Source organism: Cetorhinus maximus, chromosome 10 (assembly GCF_964194155.1).
Source record: "Cetorhinus maximus chromosome 10, sCetMax3.hap1.1, whole genome shotgun sequence".
Classification (NCBI taxonomy): Eukaryota; Metazoa; Chordata; class Chondrichthyes; order Lamniformes; family Cetorhinidae; genus Cetorhinus; species Cetorhinus maximus.
In genome coordinates, this window is record NC_135888.1 from 18,601,307 (window position 1) to 18,621,740 (window position 20,434).

General features: G+C 46.7%; 2 protein-coding genes across 4 annotated transcripts in view; both read left to right on the plus strand.

Moving 5' to 3' along the window:
- dnm1b (dynamin 1b) overlaps positions 1-2,146 on the plus strand; it is a 250,550-nt gene extending 248,404 nt beyond the window's left edge. The window contains exon 21 of the mRNA XM_078550078.1: positions 1,609-2,146. The gene's annotated coding sequence lies outside the window, so the exon portion shown is untranslated. The remainder of the gene's footprint in view (positions 1-1,608) is intronic.
- A 17,152-nt stretch (positions 2,147-19,298) lies between these two features.
- Positions 19,299-20,434, plus strand: part of LOC144685499 (alpha-N-acetylgalactosaminide alpha-2,6-sialyltransferase 6-like) — a 52,970-nt gene continuing 51,834 nt past the window's right edge. For all 3 annotated transcript variants that reach the window (XM_078550083.1, XM_078550082.1, XM_078550079.1), the window contains exon 1: positions 19,299-19,423. The gene's annotated coding sequence lies outside the window, so the exon portion shown is untranslated. The remainder of the gene's footprint in view (positions 19,424-20,434) is intronic.

Sequence of the window (20,434 nt, forward strand, 5' to 3'; positions counted from 1 at the left end):
CTTCTGCTGTCTCTCAAATCTGGGAGAGAGGAAGATGAATAATCCAGGAGCTGGTATAAAATCTCAAAGGCTTCCCTTTTTCAAAGGACCATACAGTGCACAGCGAGGCTGTTTGGCTCTTTGTACCTATGCTGACTCTTTGAAAGAGCAGTCTATTTAGCTTCATTTCCCCTGATCTTTCACGTTCCCTTGCAATTTTTTTTCCTTTATTTATCCAATTCCCTTTTGGAAGCTACTATTTATCAGCTTCCAGTATCCTTGCAGGCAGCATATTCCAGATCAGAACAACTTGCTCCCCTCTGATTCTTTTTATTATTACTTACCAATTACTTACCTTAGATTTGTGTTCTCTGATTATCAACCTCCCTGCCAGTGGAAACAGTTTCTTCTTATTTACCCTATCAAAACCCTTCATAATTTTGAGCACCTCAATTAAAGCTACCCTTAACCACCTTTGCTCTGAGGAGAATGATCCCAGCTTCTCTGTGCCCTCCATTGAGCTGAATTCCTTCATCCCTGGTACCATTCTAATACGTCTCTTCCACACCCTCTCCGAGGCTTAAAGACACTTTCTAAAGTGTGGTGCCAGAATTGGACACAGTGCTCCAGCTGAGGCCTAACCAGTATTTAATCAAGGTTTAAGCATAACCTCCTGGCTTTTGACTGGATAATGGATGTGGTCTACAGGGTTGATCTCGTTCAGTACAATTTAGATACACTTGAGGCCTTGGGCATTGATCAACTGGGGGCAAGGGAATTAAGAGTGTGTTGGGTTCATAGGGGAACCTCTACTTTTAAAAGAATCTGATTTTCCTTTCATTCATTTACATGGAGGGATATTGGGTGTAGAGAGTCTGTTACAAGTGTACTGTCCAAGCTGTGTAATTTAATGGGATTCACTGTGCTCAGATTATCCAGAAAATAAATAATCCCTACTGCATTTGTGAAGCTTTATAGTATTTAGCTGATCAACGCCCAATTTATCATTCCTCTCTTTTTATTTTTAGCTAAATGCCTGTATAATTTTTCCTAAATATGTTTACTTTTTAAAAAAAAATACAGATTGGACAATCTCACCCCAGGTTTTAGTGGATGAGGGCAATAACTTGATTCTAATTGGACATTGGCATTCTCACTGGAGGGTGGGGTGGGAGGTGAGTGGCTGGGATGGGAAATGGGAGGAAGATCTGTTGGCGCAGCGGGTGGTGATGGTGTAGAGTTTAGGGTGGGAGGGGAACACATATTGGTGGGGGCTGTGTGGAGTGGGTTTTTAACCCTCTGTGTGCTGGAGCTGAGAGCACTCGAGGCCAATACTGGTGGGTATTTTTTTTAGAGAATTGTTGTCAGGAGAAATTTCACTTCTTCCTGGGTGCAAGACTCACTCCAAAAAAACCCCTCTGGATTCGTAGGTAAAAATGCCATATTTTTTCATATTATCCATTTAATAATATTCTCACAATCCTGTGTATATGTTTTCCCACCTCCCCACCTGGTATTTTTCCAGTTTGATCTGCACTAATTTAACCAACCATTACTGGCTTGATTATTCCTCTCTCTCTCTCTCTCACACTCTCTTTCTGTCTCTGTTGTGTTCTCTCTCTCTTTCAGGCAAACTAAGTGGTAACCCCTTGAGAAGTGGGAGCCCAGTGTCCCTATTTGAAATTCTAGTCTGTTTTCGCTTGCTGTGCGTCGAGTCTCTTCAGCATTCTGTCCATTCTGAAATGATACGATATAAATATATATATCACATGCTCTAATGTCTGCATAATTCGCTGTTGCATATATCCAGGAAGTATTGCTCCTGCTGTATAATTCTTCTATTTTTTGGCTCTGTAATAAACATTCAGTAACAGTGTGACTTCCGTGTGTTAATGTGTGTTTCAGGGAGAAACAATGAACCTGTCATGCTCCTGTGTAGCGTTTTAGTTTAAATCAAACCGTGATGGTGTATATTAATAAATAAATATCTGGTATACAGGCATTTGATTTGAAATCTATGTATATGATATTCATGGTGAAATAAATTAAATCTGATGTTAAAGTTGTATTTATGCTTTGAAAGTGACCTGTGGCAAATACAAAAATGACATATCTGTGTAATCAAAGCCTCCTCTATTTAAATAAAACTGTGTCTTTGTGGAGGCCAGTGATCCATGACTGTCTCTTTATTTCCTATAATTTTTCCAAAGGTGGGCCCTGTCTCCAGGCCTGATTGCTATAGTAAGATTGATCAATGGGGAATGATGGGGCAATGGCTTTCAAAAAGTAGGGAAGGGAGCTCAGGAACTCTGGGAATCCAAAGAAAAGAGAAAACATGCTGGAACTGCATCTGAAAGAAGACAATGAATGAAAATGAAAGAAAAGGCAAGGGGAGAGGTGGTGGTGGTGTAGCATTCTTGGCACTGGACTAATAAGCTCTGGGGACCAGGGTTTGAATCCCACCATGGTGGAATTTGAATTCAATAAATATGTGGAATTAAAAGTCTAATGATGACTAATGATGATTATCTATTGTCATTAAAAAACCCATCTGGTTCACTAATGTCCTTTAGGGAAGGAAATCTGCTGTCCTTGCCTGGTTTGGCCTACATGTGACTCCAGACCCGCAGCATTATGGTTGACTCTTAAATGCCCTCTGCAATGGCCTAGCAAGCCATTCAGTTGTATCAAACCATTAAAAGCAAGTCAATAAGGAATGAAACTGGATGTACTACCCGGCATTGACCTAGACCCTGCAAAGTCCCCCTTACTAACATCTGGCGGCTTGTGCTAAATTTGGGAGAGCTGTCTCATTGACTAGCCAAGCAACTTCCTGACCTGGCCATACTCACGGAATCATATCTTACAGATAATGTTCCAGACATCACTGTCACCATCCCTGGGCATATCCTAAACCACTGGCAGGACAGACTCAGCAAAGGTGGCGGTGGTAGAATGGTATACAGTCAGGAGGGAGTTGCCTGGGGAGTTGAAGTTGACTCCGGACCCCATGAAGTCTCATGGCACCAGGTCAAACGTAGGCAAGGAAACCTTCTGCTGATTACCACATACTGTCCCCCCTCAGCTGATGAACCAATACTCTTCTATGTTGAACACCACTTGGAGGAAGCACTGAGGCTGGTAAGGGCGCAGAATGTACTCTGCGTGGGGGACATCAATGCCCATCACCAAGAGTGGCTCGGTAGCACCGCTACTGACCAAGCTGGCCGAGTCCTAAATGACATAGCTGCGGCAGGCGGTGAGGGAACCAACAAGAGGGAAAAACGTACTTGACCTCATCCTCACCAATCTGCCTGCCGCAGATACATCTGTCCATGACATATTGGTAGGAGTGACCACTGCACAGTCCGTGTGGAGACAGAGTCCGGCCTTCACATTAAGGATAGCCTCCATCGTGTTGTGTGGCATTACTACCACCTGTTAAATGGGATAGATTTTGGACAGATCTAGCAACTTAGACTGGGTGACCATGAGGCGCTGTGAGCCACCAACAGCTTGAGAGTTGTACTCAGACATGATCTGTAACCTCATGGCCAGCATATCCCCCACTCTACCGTTATCACCAAGCTGGGGGATCAACCGTGGTTCAATGAGGAATGCAGGAGGGCATGCCAGGAGCAGCACCAGGTATATCTAAAAATGAGGTGTCAATCTGGTGAAGCTACAACACAGGACTACTTGCATGCCAAACAGCAGAAGCAGAAAGTGATAGAGATGAGAGATTCCACAACCAGTGGATCAGATCTAAGCTCTGCAGTCGTGAATGGTGGTGGACAATTAAACAACTCACTGGAGGATGAGGCTCCACAAATATTCCCATCCTCAATGATGGGGGATCCCAGCACATCAGTGCTAAAGATAAGGCTGAAGCATTCGCAACAATCTTCAGCCAGAAGTGCTGAGTGGATGATCCATCTCAGCCTCCTCCAGTGGTCCCCAGCATCACAGATGCCAGTTTTTAGCCAATTTGATTCACTCCACATGTTATCAAGAAATGGCTGAAGGCACTGGATACTGTAAAGGCTATGGGCCCTGACAATAACCTGGCAATAGTACTGAAGACTTGTGCTCCAGAATTGCCACGTCCCTAGCCAAGCTGTTCCAGTACAGCTACATCACTGGCATCTACCCGGGAATGTGGAAAATTGCCCAGGTATGTCCAGTACACAAAAGTAAGCGAAATCGAACCCAGCCAATTACCGCCCCATCAGCCTACTTTCCATCATCAGTAAAGTGATGGAAGGGGTCATCAACAATGCTATCAAGTGGCACTTGCTTAACAATAACCTGCTCAAAGACGCTCAGTTTGGGTTCTGCCAGGGTCACTCAGCTCCTGACCTTATTACAGCCTTGGTTCAAACATGGACAAAAGAGCTGAACTCCTGAGGTGAAGTGAGAGTGACTGCACTTGATATCAAGGCAACATTTGACAGAGTGAGGCATCGAGTACCCCTAGCAAAACTGGAGTCAATGGGAATCAGGGGGAAAACTCTCCACTGGTTGGAGTCATACCTAGCACAAAGGAAGATGGTTGTGGTTGTTGGAGGTCAACCATCTCAGTTCCAGGACATCAGTGCAGGAGTTCCTCAGGGTAGTGTCCTAGGCCCAACCATCTTTAGCTGCTTCATCAATGACCTTCCATCATAAGGTCAGAAGTGGGGATGCTCGCTGATGATTACACAATGTTCAGCACCATTCGTGACTCCTCAGATCCTGAAGCAGCCCATGTCCAAATGTGGCAAGACCTGAACAATATGCAGACTTAGACTGGCAAGTGGCAAGTAACATTCGCACCACATAAGTGTCAGGCAATGACCATCTTCAACAGGAAAGAATCTAACCATCACCCCTTGACATTCAATGGCATTACCATCACTGAATCCCTCACTATCAACATCCTGGGGGTTACCATTGACCAGAAACTGAACTGGTCTAGCCATATAAATACTGTGGCTACAGGAGCAGGTCAGAGGCTAGGAATCCTGCAGCGAGTAACTCACCTCCAGGCTCCCCAAAGCCTATCCACTGTCTACAAGGCACAAGTCAGGACTGCGATGAAATACTTTCCACTTGCCTGGATGAGTGCAGCTCCAACAACACTCAAGAAGCTCGATACCACCCAGGACAAAGCAGTCTGCTTGATTGGCACCACATCCACAAACATTCACTTCCTCCACCACTGACGCACATTGGTACCATATACAAGATGCACTGCAGGAACTCACCAAGGCTCCTTAGGCAGCGCCTTCCAAATCCACAACCACTACCATATAGAAGCACAAGCGCAGCAGACACATGGGAACCCCACCACCTGGAAGTTCCCCGTCCAAACCACTCACCACCCTGACTTGGAAATATATCGCTGTTCCTTCACTGTCGCTGGGTCAAAATCCTGGAACTCCCTCCCTAACAGCACTGTGGGTGTACCTGCACCACATGGACTGCAGCGGTTCAAGAAGGCAGCTCACCACCACCTCCTCAAGGGCAACTAGGGATGGGCAATAAATGCTGGACCAGCCAGCGAAGCCCACATCCCATGAATTTGAATAAAAAAGACAGAAGTCCAGCTGCAGTAAAGGCACAAAAAGATGCATTTGATTGGGTGCTAGATAAACATAAAAGGGAGATTGGAGGGTAATCTAGCTGATGGTGTGAGGAGACTCGTGTGGAGCATCAACACTGGCATGGACTGAAAGGCCTATTTCTTTGCTCGCATTCTGTGTAATTTTATAGAAAAAAATCAATGACCAGAGATTGGAGACTGAAGCTGGGAGGGTGAGAGGAGTGGTCTGAGAAGCAGCTTAAGTCTCAGGGTCTGAGGAGCAGAAATTCCCAAATCTATGCAGCAGTCAGTCCCAAAGTCTTAGGGGCAGTAAGCCCTTGGTCTGAGGGACAGTGAGTCCCAAAGGCTGAGGGACAGTGAGTTGAAGGGTAGAGGGACAGCTAAAGTCCTGGGGCCTGAGGGACAGAGAGTCCCAAAGGCTGAGGGACAGTGAGTCCCAGGGTTTGGGGACTTAGGGGCAGCCAAGTCCTGGGGCCTGAGGGACATTGATTCTCAGGGTCTGAGAAGCAGTGAGTCCTGGAGCTTGAGAGAGGCAGTGACCAGGATTCTGTCAGGCTGACAGGGTCTCACTCACTAGTCGGGGAACCATGGGGAAACCCCTGTCAGTTCTGCGGGGGAGGCCCGATGGAATCAATTGCCCTTCAGGCATTTAAGTGGCCATCATTGCGCCTTCCCCAGCATTAAGGTCCCCAGCGGTGTGAAAGGCCCTGCCCTCCGAGAGCTGACAGCCAATCAGAGGCAGGGATGGGGTGACAATGCACCCACCAGAGACCCCCCAGGATAAGGGACACTAAGCCAAAGGTGAGTGAAGGCAGGATACTAAGACGTTCCAACAACACGTTACGTTTATATAGCAGCTTTAATGTAGTGGAATATCCCAAGGAAGAAATGAAAATATAAAGAAAGACTTGAACTTCCTTTTGTCAAAACAAAGCAGGTGATGATGGAAATATTTAAAATTATGAAAGGAAGAAGGAGATAGTTTTTCAGTCGTTGAGGAATCTCCCTCTTTCTTCTCCTTTAAGATACGGAAACCCTGGGCTCAATTTTCGCGGAATTGTAAAGACTCCGGAGCCATTTAAAAATGGCAGGTGAGACCCGATTCTGGAATTTCCACCCCCATTCCCAGTGCCCCCAATTTTCACTGGCCTGGGATAATGCACTCCCAACCTGGACAGCTGCACTGTGGGGTTCGGAGTAGGCATCTCCTAACCCCTGTAATTTTTGTCGAGTTAGGCCAGCTTCTCTATGACTCATGGTTGACAAATCCCTCAGAGGCATTGCGAACCATATTCTGGTTTGGAAACCTTTTGAAAGTTAACTTCAAAATGTCTTACCAATGCCCTCCTGCTCCCTCCATGCCAACTCATGGCACCCACCCACCCACCCCCTTGGCTCCTTATAGCTCCCATGTCAACCAACTCAATGTTAGCTCATGCCCCCCCCCACCCACCCCCATGGCCCCTTATAGCCCCCATGCCATCTCATGCCTCCCACCCACGCCCAGAGGTCCCTCATACCCTTCCATGTTCATTCACCCAGTATACACTTTGTGCAGGACCAATGAACCCTATAGTAACTATGGCATGTATAAAGCTGCATTAAAAAACTGGTCTTGCCACAACCCTATAAAAGTGTCAATCAACCAGTCCATTGAAGTATAAACAACAGAAGTTTTAAGCACTTGACACCTCTTTATCTTGTGCAAATAAACATTGAGCCCTTTCTGCCCCCATTTGCGGCGGGTGTGTTCGGTGGCGAGATTGGAGGACCACACGGGAAGGCCCCCTTGTGTTTCTCATGTTTCCAGATGACGTAAATCCAGAACGAGACTGTCCCCTCCCCCCGTCAATGGTGGGCTGCGTCTCTTGCCGTCGAATATCGGGAACTTAACTGTAATAAATTTGCATTTAATTATTGTGGCCATGCTCCGGAATCATCCCCCCACGTTAAATTTAAATCCCACATCGGCCTGATTTCACGACGCTGTGATTTGCAGTTACCTTTAAAAGGCGTGAACCTGGCGACCTCAGCCTCAATGGGAACTCGGAGGTGAGTGCACACAACTTTGCGCACTGCTCACGATGATCCCAGCGGCTCTGCGGATTCAGAGCGGGGTGTGCAGGCAAGTCACCTTAGTGGCTTCTTCGTGGCTGGCATGTGGTGCTGGGTCTAGGGCAACAGTGCAAAAGGGGGAAGGGTGAGAAGGCAACCTTGCTGCAAGGGCAACAGTGCCAGGGATGGGGCCATGGCAGCACCCACTGAAGTTTGAGCACAAACGCATGCCAGAGAGTGGGTGTTGGAACAGCTGGGCTAATGGCAAAACATGTCAAAGATGAGCACTCCATTTAACTTGAGCTCAATTGACATGCCCAGTTGCGGGTATAGTGCAACAGAGTAAGACCGATGCAAACGTGTTCCTGTACTTGTGTGATCTGGACAAGAACAACATCAGACGGATTTCCAAGACCAACTTTGTTGGGCTGAAGAATCTTCAAGTTTTACATCATGAAGAGAACCAGATCAATGTAATTGAACGAGGAGCCTTTCGGGACCTGAAGGAATTAGTCAGTCAAGCAGTTGTGTCCACTCAAGCAGCACTAATTCCTCACAGTGCCAATGTTTGCTCCTCTGCTGTCAACCCCTCATGTGCACACTTCAAACTCCAATGAGTGCTATAGTGCTGCAGAACCATTGGGCGACTGGGCAAGCCTGAGGATTCTGTTGGAAAGGTGGCCATCGAACACTGATGGAAGGGTGCGCTCCTAATCCCTTGCAATATGTTTCAGTTGACATTAATAAGTCACCCTCAGGGCACAAGCAAACCCTGAAGCCTTGGAGTCCAGGTTAGGAAAATGCCTGTGTCTGAGATGAGAGTTCAGGATGCAGTCGAGTGGCTGAAGCTGTTGCCACTCGGTCATGTGGTGTTGGGTGGTGCTGGGTGTGGGCGTGGTGAGTCATCAAGTGCATTAAGCACTGGGCATCCATGTGGTGGCCTGGACTCTCTGGCATGCATTAAGGAGCCTTGAGGGGCAGCCACAGGAGATGACTTGACCAAGAGTGGTCCTTAGGAGATAATTGCCGACCCTTGCATTCCTCTCTTTGATACTGCAGTGAGGAGACCATCAGGAACATGGAGTCTGGTGATCTTGCTGTCTGCCTGATTGCTTATAGACAGGAGAGAAGAAGGAGATGAATATGACGGAGGCACCTGGCTTCCCAATAGGAGGAGCAGAACCCTGAAGACCAAGGAGCAACACAGCCTCCTCTGCACGCTAAGGATGAACCCCATAGAGCCATCGTTTGTAGGCCCATCACTGGACCCAGGGTCTATAGACGGTGCATGTGCTACCTGCAGATGAGTGAGAACCAGTGTCGCCGACACCTGTACATGTCAAGGGAACTGGTCACGCACATATGCCACCTTCTGCAGGACTTGGCACCATGGGGACTCAGAGGGCATCTACTGCCATTGGAAGTTAAAGTTACCACCGTGTTCAATTTCTACAGTAGTGGCTCCTTCCCGGTTCCACTGGAGACCTTTGCGAGATCTCGCAAGCCTGCACCCACTAATGCATCCAGGAGGTCACGGATGCCCTTTTTGCCAAGGCACAACTTTGTCAACTTCGACAGTGATCAGGCAAGCCAGGAAGCAAGAGCATTGGGATTTGCTGAGATTTCTGGATTCCCACAGGTGCCGGGAGCCATCGACTGGACACACGTGTAGTTCTGTTGAAGGGTCATTGGACTCGAAACGTCAACTCTTTTCTTCTCTACCGATGCTGCCAGACCTGCTGAGTTTTTCCAGGTAATTCTGTTTTTGTTTTGGCTCTTAAATCTCCCTGGCAACAAGCAGTCCAGTATGTGAACCGCAAAGGCTTCCATTCCCTCAATGTTCAGTTGGTCTGCGGCCATAACAAACGGATCATGCAGGTGTGTGCAAGATACCCCAGAAGCGTCAACGACTCCTACATCCTCAGTAGGTCTTAGATCTCTGACATCTTCCAGGGACCACACAGGATGCAGGGTTGGCTCCACGGGAACAAGGGCTACTCACAAAGGATGTGGCTGATGATGCCTGTGCAGCGGCCTCAGACTCCTGGTGTGAAAAGGTACAGCGAGTCTCATGCCACAGCTCGGAGTTTGGTTGAGCACACCATTGACATCCTGAAAATGAGGTTCTGTTGCTTGGACAGATCTGATGGAAAGCACTCCAGTACACTCCCCAGAGGCTGTAACGTATCATAGTGGCTTTCTGTGCCTTACACAACCTGGCGATGCAAAGTGGGGAGGACCTGGATGATGAGGAGATGCAAGAGCTACATGTCTCCTTGGATGAGGAGGAAGTTGAAGGGGATGAGGTCCTGGAAGGCGAGGGTACAGGCGATGAGGCCATTGCACTGACCAGATGAGGCGGGCGTGGTCGGGACAAGATTCCAGGAGAATGATGACAAGATGCAGTGAGGACATTCCTGAGATCTTCACATTACATCTGGGAATGTCTGACACCTGTCTGGCTGAGGGCAGCACACTTCCCTCTATGAAGAGGCTCATGTCATCGAAACGCTGCTGAGAAACAGCGGCCACATGGACTTTAAGACAACTTGATCCTTTGGCAGGCTTCATCACCTGTTACCTTCAGCACCACACCTTCACCTGTCAGGAATAGTGTCAGGATTGGGGAGCAGCCCCGCCTCAAAGGTGCTGAGATCACACAGAGAACATCACAAAACCCAGTGAGGCTTGGGTACGAGATTCTTGCAGCAAAAACAAGCCACATGGTCGTGCACATATCACTAATCTGGACAGTGACTTTGAAGCTGGATAATCGCTGTGCTCAAAAGGTCACGCTCTGCACAGGGGAGAGGCCCTGGAATGTGACAGTAGCCTTCGTTTTGTCCAGGAAGTAAGGTTTCACATCGGATTGACACGAACACTGCTCAACGTAACAAGGAGCCATAGGCAAGGAGACATTCTTGGGAGTGTATTTACAATGGTCAACATTAAGTACAAGTGATTAACACCCGTGCCCATGTTGTGCAACTAAATCTTCTTGAACTTTCTAACCCTGCTGCTACACCTTGATGCTCCCCCGACATCCACAGCGGAGGTGGAGGCAGCCTGTTGACTGCTACACCCTGTTGTCCATGATGACCTTGGCAGGCATCCTCTTGAGAGCCGAAGGGCCCCAGCCTGCTTTCAGGGTCCTGCTGTGTGGCAGTGGCACCCTCCTCGGCCTGTGGAGCTGGAGTTGCTGGAGTTACAGGAAGAGGGGATTCGGATGGGACAGAGACTCTCGGAGTCAGCTGGGTGGATGGTCCTGGAGTGTGCACCTGCTGATCCTGCTCCCTATGAGTTCCCGAGGGGCCCTGACTGACTCTTTGAGAGGAAGGGGCAACTGGAATGAGCTCAAGATGCCACGCAGCCCCCCCCATCGCGTTTATACTGATGGATGCCAGCAAGTGGCTCAGCGATGGAGTGCAGCTCCTGCAGCAGTGCAAGTCCAATGTCCTGGACCAAGGTCTCCAACGCGGTCACTATCCTACGAGCGTTGACCTTGGTGTGTTGGCATGCCGGTGCCAACGCCTCAGACTGAAGGCGGACGGACTCCTCCATCATACCTTGCAGTCTGATGAGTGCAGCAGATATCCCTTCCTGATGTCCTCAAACTTGCCTTTGCAGCTCCAGCAACTGAGATATGACCGAGTCCAGAGACTACTCATTGACTTGGACTCAGCAGATTTCTGGCCTCCAGCAGTCCTCTGAGTGCCGGAAACCTGGGATGCCCCTGCCTCAGCCTGCTGTGGATCAGACAGTGAGATGTGCTCTCCAGATTGTGACCTCGAGGCTATTCTAGAACTAGGTCCCACCGAGGTGTGTGTCACTGCACTGGTGGAGGGTATGGGTGAGTGCTGTGACAGGTCTTCAGTTAGGGTGTCATCAGATTCCTCTTCTGAGGTGTCCTCAGGGCATGAGTCGAGCACTTGGGTCGTTGATCCCCTTGGCTGCTTCCCAGATGTGCCTGTGAAAGCAAAGAGAGGAAAGCAAATAGGGGAACTCACAGCATGGCTGTCTGATGGATGTTGCACTACTGGATCCTCACTTGGTTGAGCACCACCGACCTCACCGTCAGCACAGGAACGGTCCAGATCGTTGTCGGCCAGCTGGATGACTCTATTTTCAAAGTCTGTGAGGACCTTGATAGACTCATAGACGTTTACAGCACAGAAGAAGGCCATTCGGCCCATCACATCCGTGCCGGTCAACAAAGACCTGACAACACTAATCCCATTTTCCAGCGCTTGGCTCATTGCCCTGGAGGCCAAGGCAATGCAAGTAAATATCTAAATCTTAAACATTATGAGAGTTTCTGACTCAACCACCCTTTCAGGCAGTGAGTTCCAGACTCCCACCACCCTCTGGGTGAAAACATTTCTCCTCAACTCCTCTCTTAGCCTTCTACTTCTTACCTTAAATCTATGCCCCCCTGGTTATTGACCCCTCTACTAATGGAAAAAGTGCCTTCCTATCCACCCTATCTATGCCCCTCATAATCTTATACACCTCTATCAGGTCCCTCTCAAACTTTGCTGCTCCAGGGAAAACAACCCCAGCCTATCCAATCTTTCCTCATAGCTCAGACCCTTCAGCCCAGGCAGCATCCTGACAAATCTCCTCTGTACCCTCTCCAGTGCAATCAGATCCCTCCTATAATGTGGTGACCAGAACTGCACGTGATACTCCAGTTGTGACCTAACCAACGTTTGATACAGTTTCAGCATAACCTCCCTGCTCTTATATTCTACGCCTCGGCTAATAAAGGCAAGTATCCCACATGCCTTCTTAACCACCTTATCTACCTGCCCTGCTACCTTCAGGGATCTGTGGATAAGGTCCCTCTGATCTTCAGTACTTTCCAGGGTCCTACCATTCATAGTGTGATCCCTTGCCTTGTTAGCCCTCATACTTCTCCGGGTTGAATTCTAGTTGCCACTGCTCTGCCACCTGACCAGTCCATTGATATCCTTCTGCAGTTTATGGATATCCTCCTCACCATTTGCCACCCAACCAATTTTCGAGTCATCCATGAACTTCTTGATCATACCCCCTACATTTGAGTTCAAATCATTTGTGTACACCACAAACAGCAAGGGCCCCAGTACTGAGCCTTGTGGAACCCCACTGGAAACAGACTTCCAGTCAAAGGACCATCCCTCTACCTAGGGAGTAGGAATAAATGGGTCATTCTTGCCTTGGCAGGCTGTGACCAGTGGGGTACCACAAAGATCAGTGCTTGGGCCCCAGCTGTTCACAATATATATCAATAATTTGGATGTGGCTCCAAATGTAATATTTTCAAATGTGCAGCTGACACAAAGCTCGGTGGGAATGTGTGTTGTGAGGAAGTTGCAAAATGGCTTCAAGAGGGTTTGGACAGACTTAGTGAGTGGGCAAGAACATGACAGATGGAATATAATGTGGAAAAATGTGAGGTTATCCACTTTGGTAGAAGGAACAGATGTACATAGTATTTCTTAAATGGTAAGAGATTAGAAAGTGTAGATGTCCTCATCAATAAGTCACCGAAAGCTAACATGCAGGTGCAGCAGGCAATTAGGAAGGTGAATGGTATGTTAGCCTTTCAAGAGGATTTGAGTACAGGAGTAGGGAAGTGTTGCGTCAATTGTATAGAACCTTGGTCAGACCACACCTGGCATACTGTGTGCAGTTTTGGCCCCTTTACCTTAGGAAGGATATTATTGCCCAAGAGGGAATGCAACGGAGGTTCACCAGTCTTGTTCCCGGGATGGTGGGACTGTCCTATGCAGAGAGATTGGGGAAACTGGGCTTGTATTGTCTAGAGTTTCAAAGAATGAGAGGTGATCTTATTGAAACCTACAAAATACTTAAAGGGATAGGCAGGGTAGATGCAGGTAAGATGTTTCCCCTGGTTGGGGAGTCTAGAACCAGGTGGCACAATTTCAAACTAAGGGAGAAACCACTTAGGACCAAGATGAGGAGGAACAGTTTTACTCAGGGGCTTGTGAATCTTTGGAATTCTCTACTCAGAGGGTGTGGGTTAAGCTCAGTCATTTTCCCAGAGGCGGTTATGGTCACTCAAGACCAATTGGCAGAGGCCGACTGGGATATTCATGGATTTAAAACTTTTTGGACACTAAAGGAATCAAGGGATATGTGAATCAGGTGGGAAAGTGAAGTTGAGGTTGGGGATCTGCCATGATCTTAATAAATGGTGGAGCAGGCTCAAGGGGTATAATGTCCTACTCCTGCTCCTATTTCTTATATTCATCTGGTCTTACGTCCTTAAATGAGCAGGAACAATATGCGATGTGATCTAGAATGTAGGTGTTTTGCTCTTTTAGATTATGAGTTGTCATTTTTTGGCATTTATTTTAATTAACTGGTGTGGGGCCTGCATCAGCCTTTCAAAGGAGAATTAATGGCTTGGCGTTAATCACACATGTAAAAATATTGCGTCTATCCTTGCCTGTCATGATTTAGGTCTACTTCCTGCATAGATGCCAGTTTCTGTGTCATACTTGCATGCAACAGACTCAAATTCCATTTAGATAAAATAGCAACAAATTATAATTGATTATCGAGGGAATGCAGCAATCAGAACGTAGGAAGACATTAATGGAAATTATAAATCATGATGTTCAGAAAACAATTTCCACAGAATGAGCTATACCATTAAAATTGTTGCATCTACTGGTAGCTTCTAAGGGGAGGTACAAACAGATTTGTGTTGATATATACAGCCACTGGAGCAGGCATTGGTGCAGAAGTGATAAAATCAGCTCAAGAATTGTATCTGGAAACCTCAGCCTGCACCCTTCAGCAACAAGCTCGGGACAAACAGGTAAGAGAACAACTGTGCTTGTCTCTTTCACTTAATTCTCTATTAAGGTCACTGTGTCCCCCAGAAGAATTTTTATCCTGTTTGTACAGAATTATGAACATTCAATTTGTGCCTAGCAGGAAAGAAAGTATGGCCCCTGACATAATATTCAGTATCATTTGTATCCTTTAGAATTTTAACTTCCTCTCTCTCTCCTCTTTAAATGACAAAATGGTAGAATGCTACAGGATTATACTTAAACATCTTGTGCTATATGTTCATCCATTTCCACCTCTAGCACCAATTTAAACTGTTTAAGTACATCTCTGTACCCCTTGAGTTCCTTCTTTCCTTTGTGTAGCTTTTAGTTTTCTTTCTTATTCCCATTTTAATTGTGCAATTTATAAATTTGGGAGACTGTTTATTTTTTATGAGTACATCCATGTCCATTTACCATTGTAGTTTAAAAAAATGTTTCCTTTTTCCTCGACTGTGCTATCCTTTTACAGTGTTTCTCTGTCCATTTCTTTTAGTTCATCCGTCACTCAAAATGAAGTTAGCCTTGTTTAACTTAATAAATTTTCATGCAGGACTTTACTAGGGGCTGATTACCAAGTAATCTTAAATTAAATCATTTTCTACAGTCACTCACCTGAGAGGCTCAAACTCTCCAATGCCTTGAATGTTATCTCAGTTACCCACAAGAACCAAAAATGACTCAGCGATATTATCATGTGAATGGTTAATGTGTTCATATCAAATTCCATTTTCTGCTTTTTAATTGAGCCATTTAATCCATTAAAATTTTAAATGGGTTACAGCTTCGGTAAGAGGGGAAAGAGCTTGACTAGACTGTCTTCATACAACGCTATCACTTGCAACAATGTCTAGGCTACAGTAGAGATAGGAAGTACTCTACATAGCATGGAGTCCGTAACATGTTGGACCAAAGAAATGTCTGTACCACATTAGATGTGATTCCATCCCCTCACTTCCCCTTATGCTTCTTCCTCCTTGATACACTATATAGTGTATGCTGTCTATTGTTGCTCCTTTCAGGGGCTACCTAAGTGGTTTTCATGGTATGGAAAGTCATTCCGTCTGCATAGGCTCACAGGATGATCCTGTAACTGCTCTTGCCACATTTGACAATACACGGCCTGTGTGAACTTCCTTCACTCTAACCAGCTTGGCCCGAGAAGTAGTAACCCCATCCATGGCTTTCTTGCCAAACGTGGCATGGTGTCGATATTTAGACTGTTAAGTGAAGAACAGGGTTAACTTTGCTTCCGGCTTACATCCCCAAGTGTGCAATTCAGCCATCTGTGTGCAAACTCTACCTTGTGTCTCCATCTTGTCTTTTCCTTCCTTTAATCCTCGCCTATTACTGCTCTTCCCCTCTGCCTCCCTTCCCATGCATCAAGTCTTACTAAAACCTACAATCTTTTTGCTGCCTTTAAGAAATCTCATCAGTTCTTTAGCCGCAGATGGAGCCAATTCCTTTTAAGTAGCTGCATCCTGTGATTCCAATCCCTTTTGAGATTGCCACACTCCTTGAACAAGGCAGAAGTGCACAGTGAATTTAGCAGTGTGTGCGTCATCTGGAAAAGACAGCACTCTACTCTGACAGCAAATGCAATAGTCCATAGAATGGGATTCCTATTGATCCCTTTGTTTTAGTTCTAATTTTTTTTCTTAGTTGGTTTAGTGCCTTTGTGTTTGTTTATTTTGTCTGGATTTACTTTCTGCTTTATGTTATTCTTTCTGGTGTGAATCTTGGCTGAATGAGGGTGCTCTTACATACCTCTGAGTGACAAGTTGGGTCTGATCTTCTGGCCTACCCTAGAGACTTGGGCGCATTGTCCAGGCTGACACCTCAGAACTAACTGTATACTGTGCCATTGGATATGCTGTCTTTTTGAAGAAGAATAGAATAGTTCTCCTGTTGTCCTGGCCAATATTTGTCCCTCAATTTAAACAATTTACCCAGTCATTGCTTTTTGTACTGTGCGTAAATTGGTTGCTGCCTTTCTTGTGTAACAACAATGACCTTTCTTCAACAAGTACATAATTGGCCTTGTGACTTTCTGAATTCATGAAATTTGCTACTGTACATGAATGCAAGATATTTCCAATTTCCTTTCCTCTCCTTTGTAGCCTACTCTCCAACCTTTATGTATCTATAGATACAGGCATACATCATCTCTCTCCATATTTAGTATAATTGAACCTCACTTCCTTCCTCTATATAAATAACTATTTTTGATGATTCTGCCCTGCATAGATACAGCTCATCTTTCTTGTGTTAAACTGATTGGCCCTTGAATCTAAAAGGGGGTGCAGGAGAAAAGGGACCAGGGGATTAATGAGCACAAATCATCAAAGACAGGTTAAGAAAATGGTTGATGAAGCATATGGCACCCTGGACTTTATAATTAGTGGCTTAGAGTACAAAGGCAAAGCAGTTATGGTAAACCTAAACTGAAGTATTGTGTCTAATTGTGGATATCATGTTTCAGGAAAGGTATGAAGGCATTAAAGAGGGTGCAGAAAAGATTTACGAAAATAGTTCCAGGAATGAGGGCTTTCGGTCATGTGGATAGATTGGAGAAGCTGGGACTGCTCCCTTAGAGGAGTTTTAAGAGAAGTATTGAAAATCATGAGGGGTTTGGACAAAGCAGATAGGAAGAAGCTCATCCCATTAGCATAAGGGTTGTGAGCTAGGGGACACTGATTTCAAATGAATGGCAAATGAAACAAAGGCGACATGAGGAAAATTTGCCATTCATTTGAAATCAGTGTCCCCTAGCTCACAACCCTTATGCTAATGGGATGAGCTTCTTCCTATCTGCTTTGTCCAAATCCCTCATGATTTTCAATACTTCTCTTAAAACTCCTCTAAGGGAGCAGTCCCAGCTTCTCCAATCTATCCACATGACTGAAAGCCCTCATTCCTAGAACTATTTTCATAAATCTTTTCTGCACCCTCTTTAATGCCTTCAAACCTTTCCTGAAACATGATATCCACAATTAGACACAATACTTCAGTTTAGGTTTACCATAACTGCTTTGCCTTTGTACTCTAAGCCACTAATTATAAAGTCCAGGGTGCCATATGCTTCATCAACCATTTTCTTAACCTGTCTTTGATGATTTGTGCTCATTAATCCCCTGGTCCCTTTTCTCCTGCACCCCCTTTTAGATTCAAGGGCCAATCAGTTTAACACAAGAAAGATGAGCTGTATCTATGCAGGGCAGAATCATCAAAAATAGTTATTTATATAGAGGAAGGAAGTGAGGTTCAATTATACTAAATATGGAGAGAGATGATGTATGCCTGTATCTATAGATACATAAAGGTTGGAGAGTGGGCTACAAAGGAGAGGAAAGGAAATTGGAAAGATCTTGCATTGTTTTATCTCTACCTTTTAGCCTTTCGATTCCTTCACCTCACCCCACCCCCACTAGGGCTATCTGTACCTTGCTTGTCCTGCTTTCTACCCTTAATTAGCACATTCCTTTAGATAATATCACCACCTTCAACACCTCTTTGACCTTTTGTCTGTGACATCTTTTGGTTATCTCCACCTATCACTGGCTCTCTACCTAGCTCTTCTTGTCCCAACCCCCCCCTCCCTCTTAAACCAGCTTATATTTCACCCCTTCTCTATTTTTAATTAGTTCTGTTGAAGAGTCATGCGGACTTGAAACGTTAACTGTGCTCCTCTCCGCAGATGCTGCCAGACCTGCTGAGTTTTTCCAGGTATTTTTGTTTTTGTTTTTGTAATGAGGAAAAAAACAGTTTAAGTCAGTGTGTGGTTAGGAACTGGAATGCACTGCCTGAAAGGGTGGTGGAGCAGATCTGATCTTGGCTTTCAGAAGAGAATTGGATCATTACCTGTAGGGCATCAAACATTTCAGGGTCACAAAGAAGGGATGGGGAGTGAACCAGCTGAGTTATTCTTGCAGAGAGTCAGCACGGACTCAGTGAGCCAAATAGCCTCATTCAGTGCTTTAACCATTCTATGATTTTAAGGTTACTTATTAAATCCAACACCTTCAAGATGTTTTCACATCTTTCCTGAAATGTGATACCCACAATTAGACACAATACCTCTGCTGAGGCTGAACCAGTGTTTATAAAGGTTACCACACCTCTCTTGTTTTTCCTTGTACTCTGAGCCTCTACTTATAAAGCCCAGGATGCCGTATGCTTTATCAACCAGTTTCTTAACCTGGCCTGCTACCTTTGATGGATAGTGCTCTTTAAACCCCTGGTCCCTTTGCCTTTGCACCCCATTTAGCAAATCAGTTTAACACCAAATGAGCTGCACCCCTGCAGGATAGAATCTGCAAAAACAGTTACACCCAGCCCAAAATAGTTAAACCCAACTCCATCTGGCTTTCCACTCTTTCTACTTTAGGACTCTATTTCTTGTATTCTTTCTCCCATTTGCAAAGATCAGTAGTGACACAACAAACTTTATATTAGGTACTGCATATTTACAACTGTCATCCTGGAAACTATTTTTAAATGAGTTCCATCTCTGTCAGCAAATAACATCCTAGGTAGAAAGCTTGAAAATACCCTGGAAACAACATTGGCGAATTTTTAACTCATTTAAAACCCATCCACGGGCTATTAACGCTGCGAGATAGGTGGGTTATTCTCCAGTGCCCGGGGTAGTGCACATTGGCCGGTGCACACGCACAGGTTCAAGTGCGCGCCCGGGCACGAACAGAGGCGCGGGCACGGTGGCGGTGGGGGCGAGAGTAAGGGAGGTGTGCGACTGCGCGGGTTGGCACGGGACAGGCGAAAGAGCGGCGCTCGGAGGAGGAACGCGCGAGGGTCAAGAGACGTCGCCTCAGTGGACAGGACAAAGATGCAAAGCAGCCGATGGAGACAGTGACACTGCGGCCAGCGGCTGGGAACCAGTCCCAGGATCGATACGCTGTAACCCGCGTGAGAGAAGCTCAACTGATTGGCGACTGAGCGGGTAAACATGCAGCCTCGCTTATAACGGACACACACACACAGCCCCTGGCAACGGCAGCGAGGGGGGAGGATGTGGTGTGTGGTGTGCCAGTTCTGGAAGGAGTTGGTGTTCCAGATCAGGAGGGGGGGGGGGTTAGTGTCCCAGATCAGGAGGGGGGGGGTTAGTGTCCCAGATCAGGAGGGGGGGGGGTTAGTGTCCCAGATCAGGAGGGGGGGGGTTAGTGTCCCAGATCAGGAGGGGGGGGGGGGGGGGGTTAGTGTCCCAGATCAGGAGGGGGGGGAGGGGTTAGTGTCCCAGATCAGGAGGGGGGGTTAGTGTCCCAGATCAGGAGGGGGGGGTTAGTGTTCCAGATCAGGAGGGGGGGTTAGTGTTCCAGATCAGGAGGGGGGTTAGTGTCCCAGATCAGGAGGGGGGGTTAGTGTTCCAGATCAGGAGGGGGGTTAGTGTCCCAGATCAGGAGGGGGGGGGTTAGTGTTCCAGATCAGGAGGGGGGGTTAGTGTCCCAGATCAGGAGGGGGGGTTAGTGTCCCAGATCAGGAGGGGGGGGGTTAGTGTCCCAGATCAGGAGGGGGGGTTAGTGTCTCAGATCAGGGGGGGGGGGTTTAATGTACCAGATCAGGAGGGAGGGGGTTAGTGTCCCAGATCAGGAAGGGGGTTAGTGTCCCAGATCAGGAGGGGGGTTAGTGTCCCAGATCAGGGGGGGGGAGGGGGGTTAGTGTCCCAGATCAGGAGGGGGGGTTAGTGTCCCAGATCAGGAGGGGGGGGTTAGTGTCCCAGATCAGGAGGGGGGGGTTAGTGTCCCAGATCAGGAAGAGGCTAGCGTCCCATACCAGGAAAGGGTTAGTGTCTCAGATCAGGAGGGCATTAGTGCTCCAGGTTTTTGTGTGTGTGTGTATGTGTGTGTGTGGCTGTTCCACATCATGAGGGTGTAGGTGTTCCAGATCAGGAGGAGGGGAGTGTTTGGAGCAGACTTAAGTAGCTGAGTGGCCTACTCCTGCTCCTAACTCATAT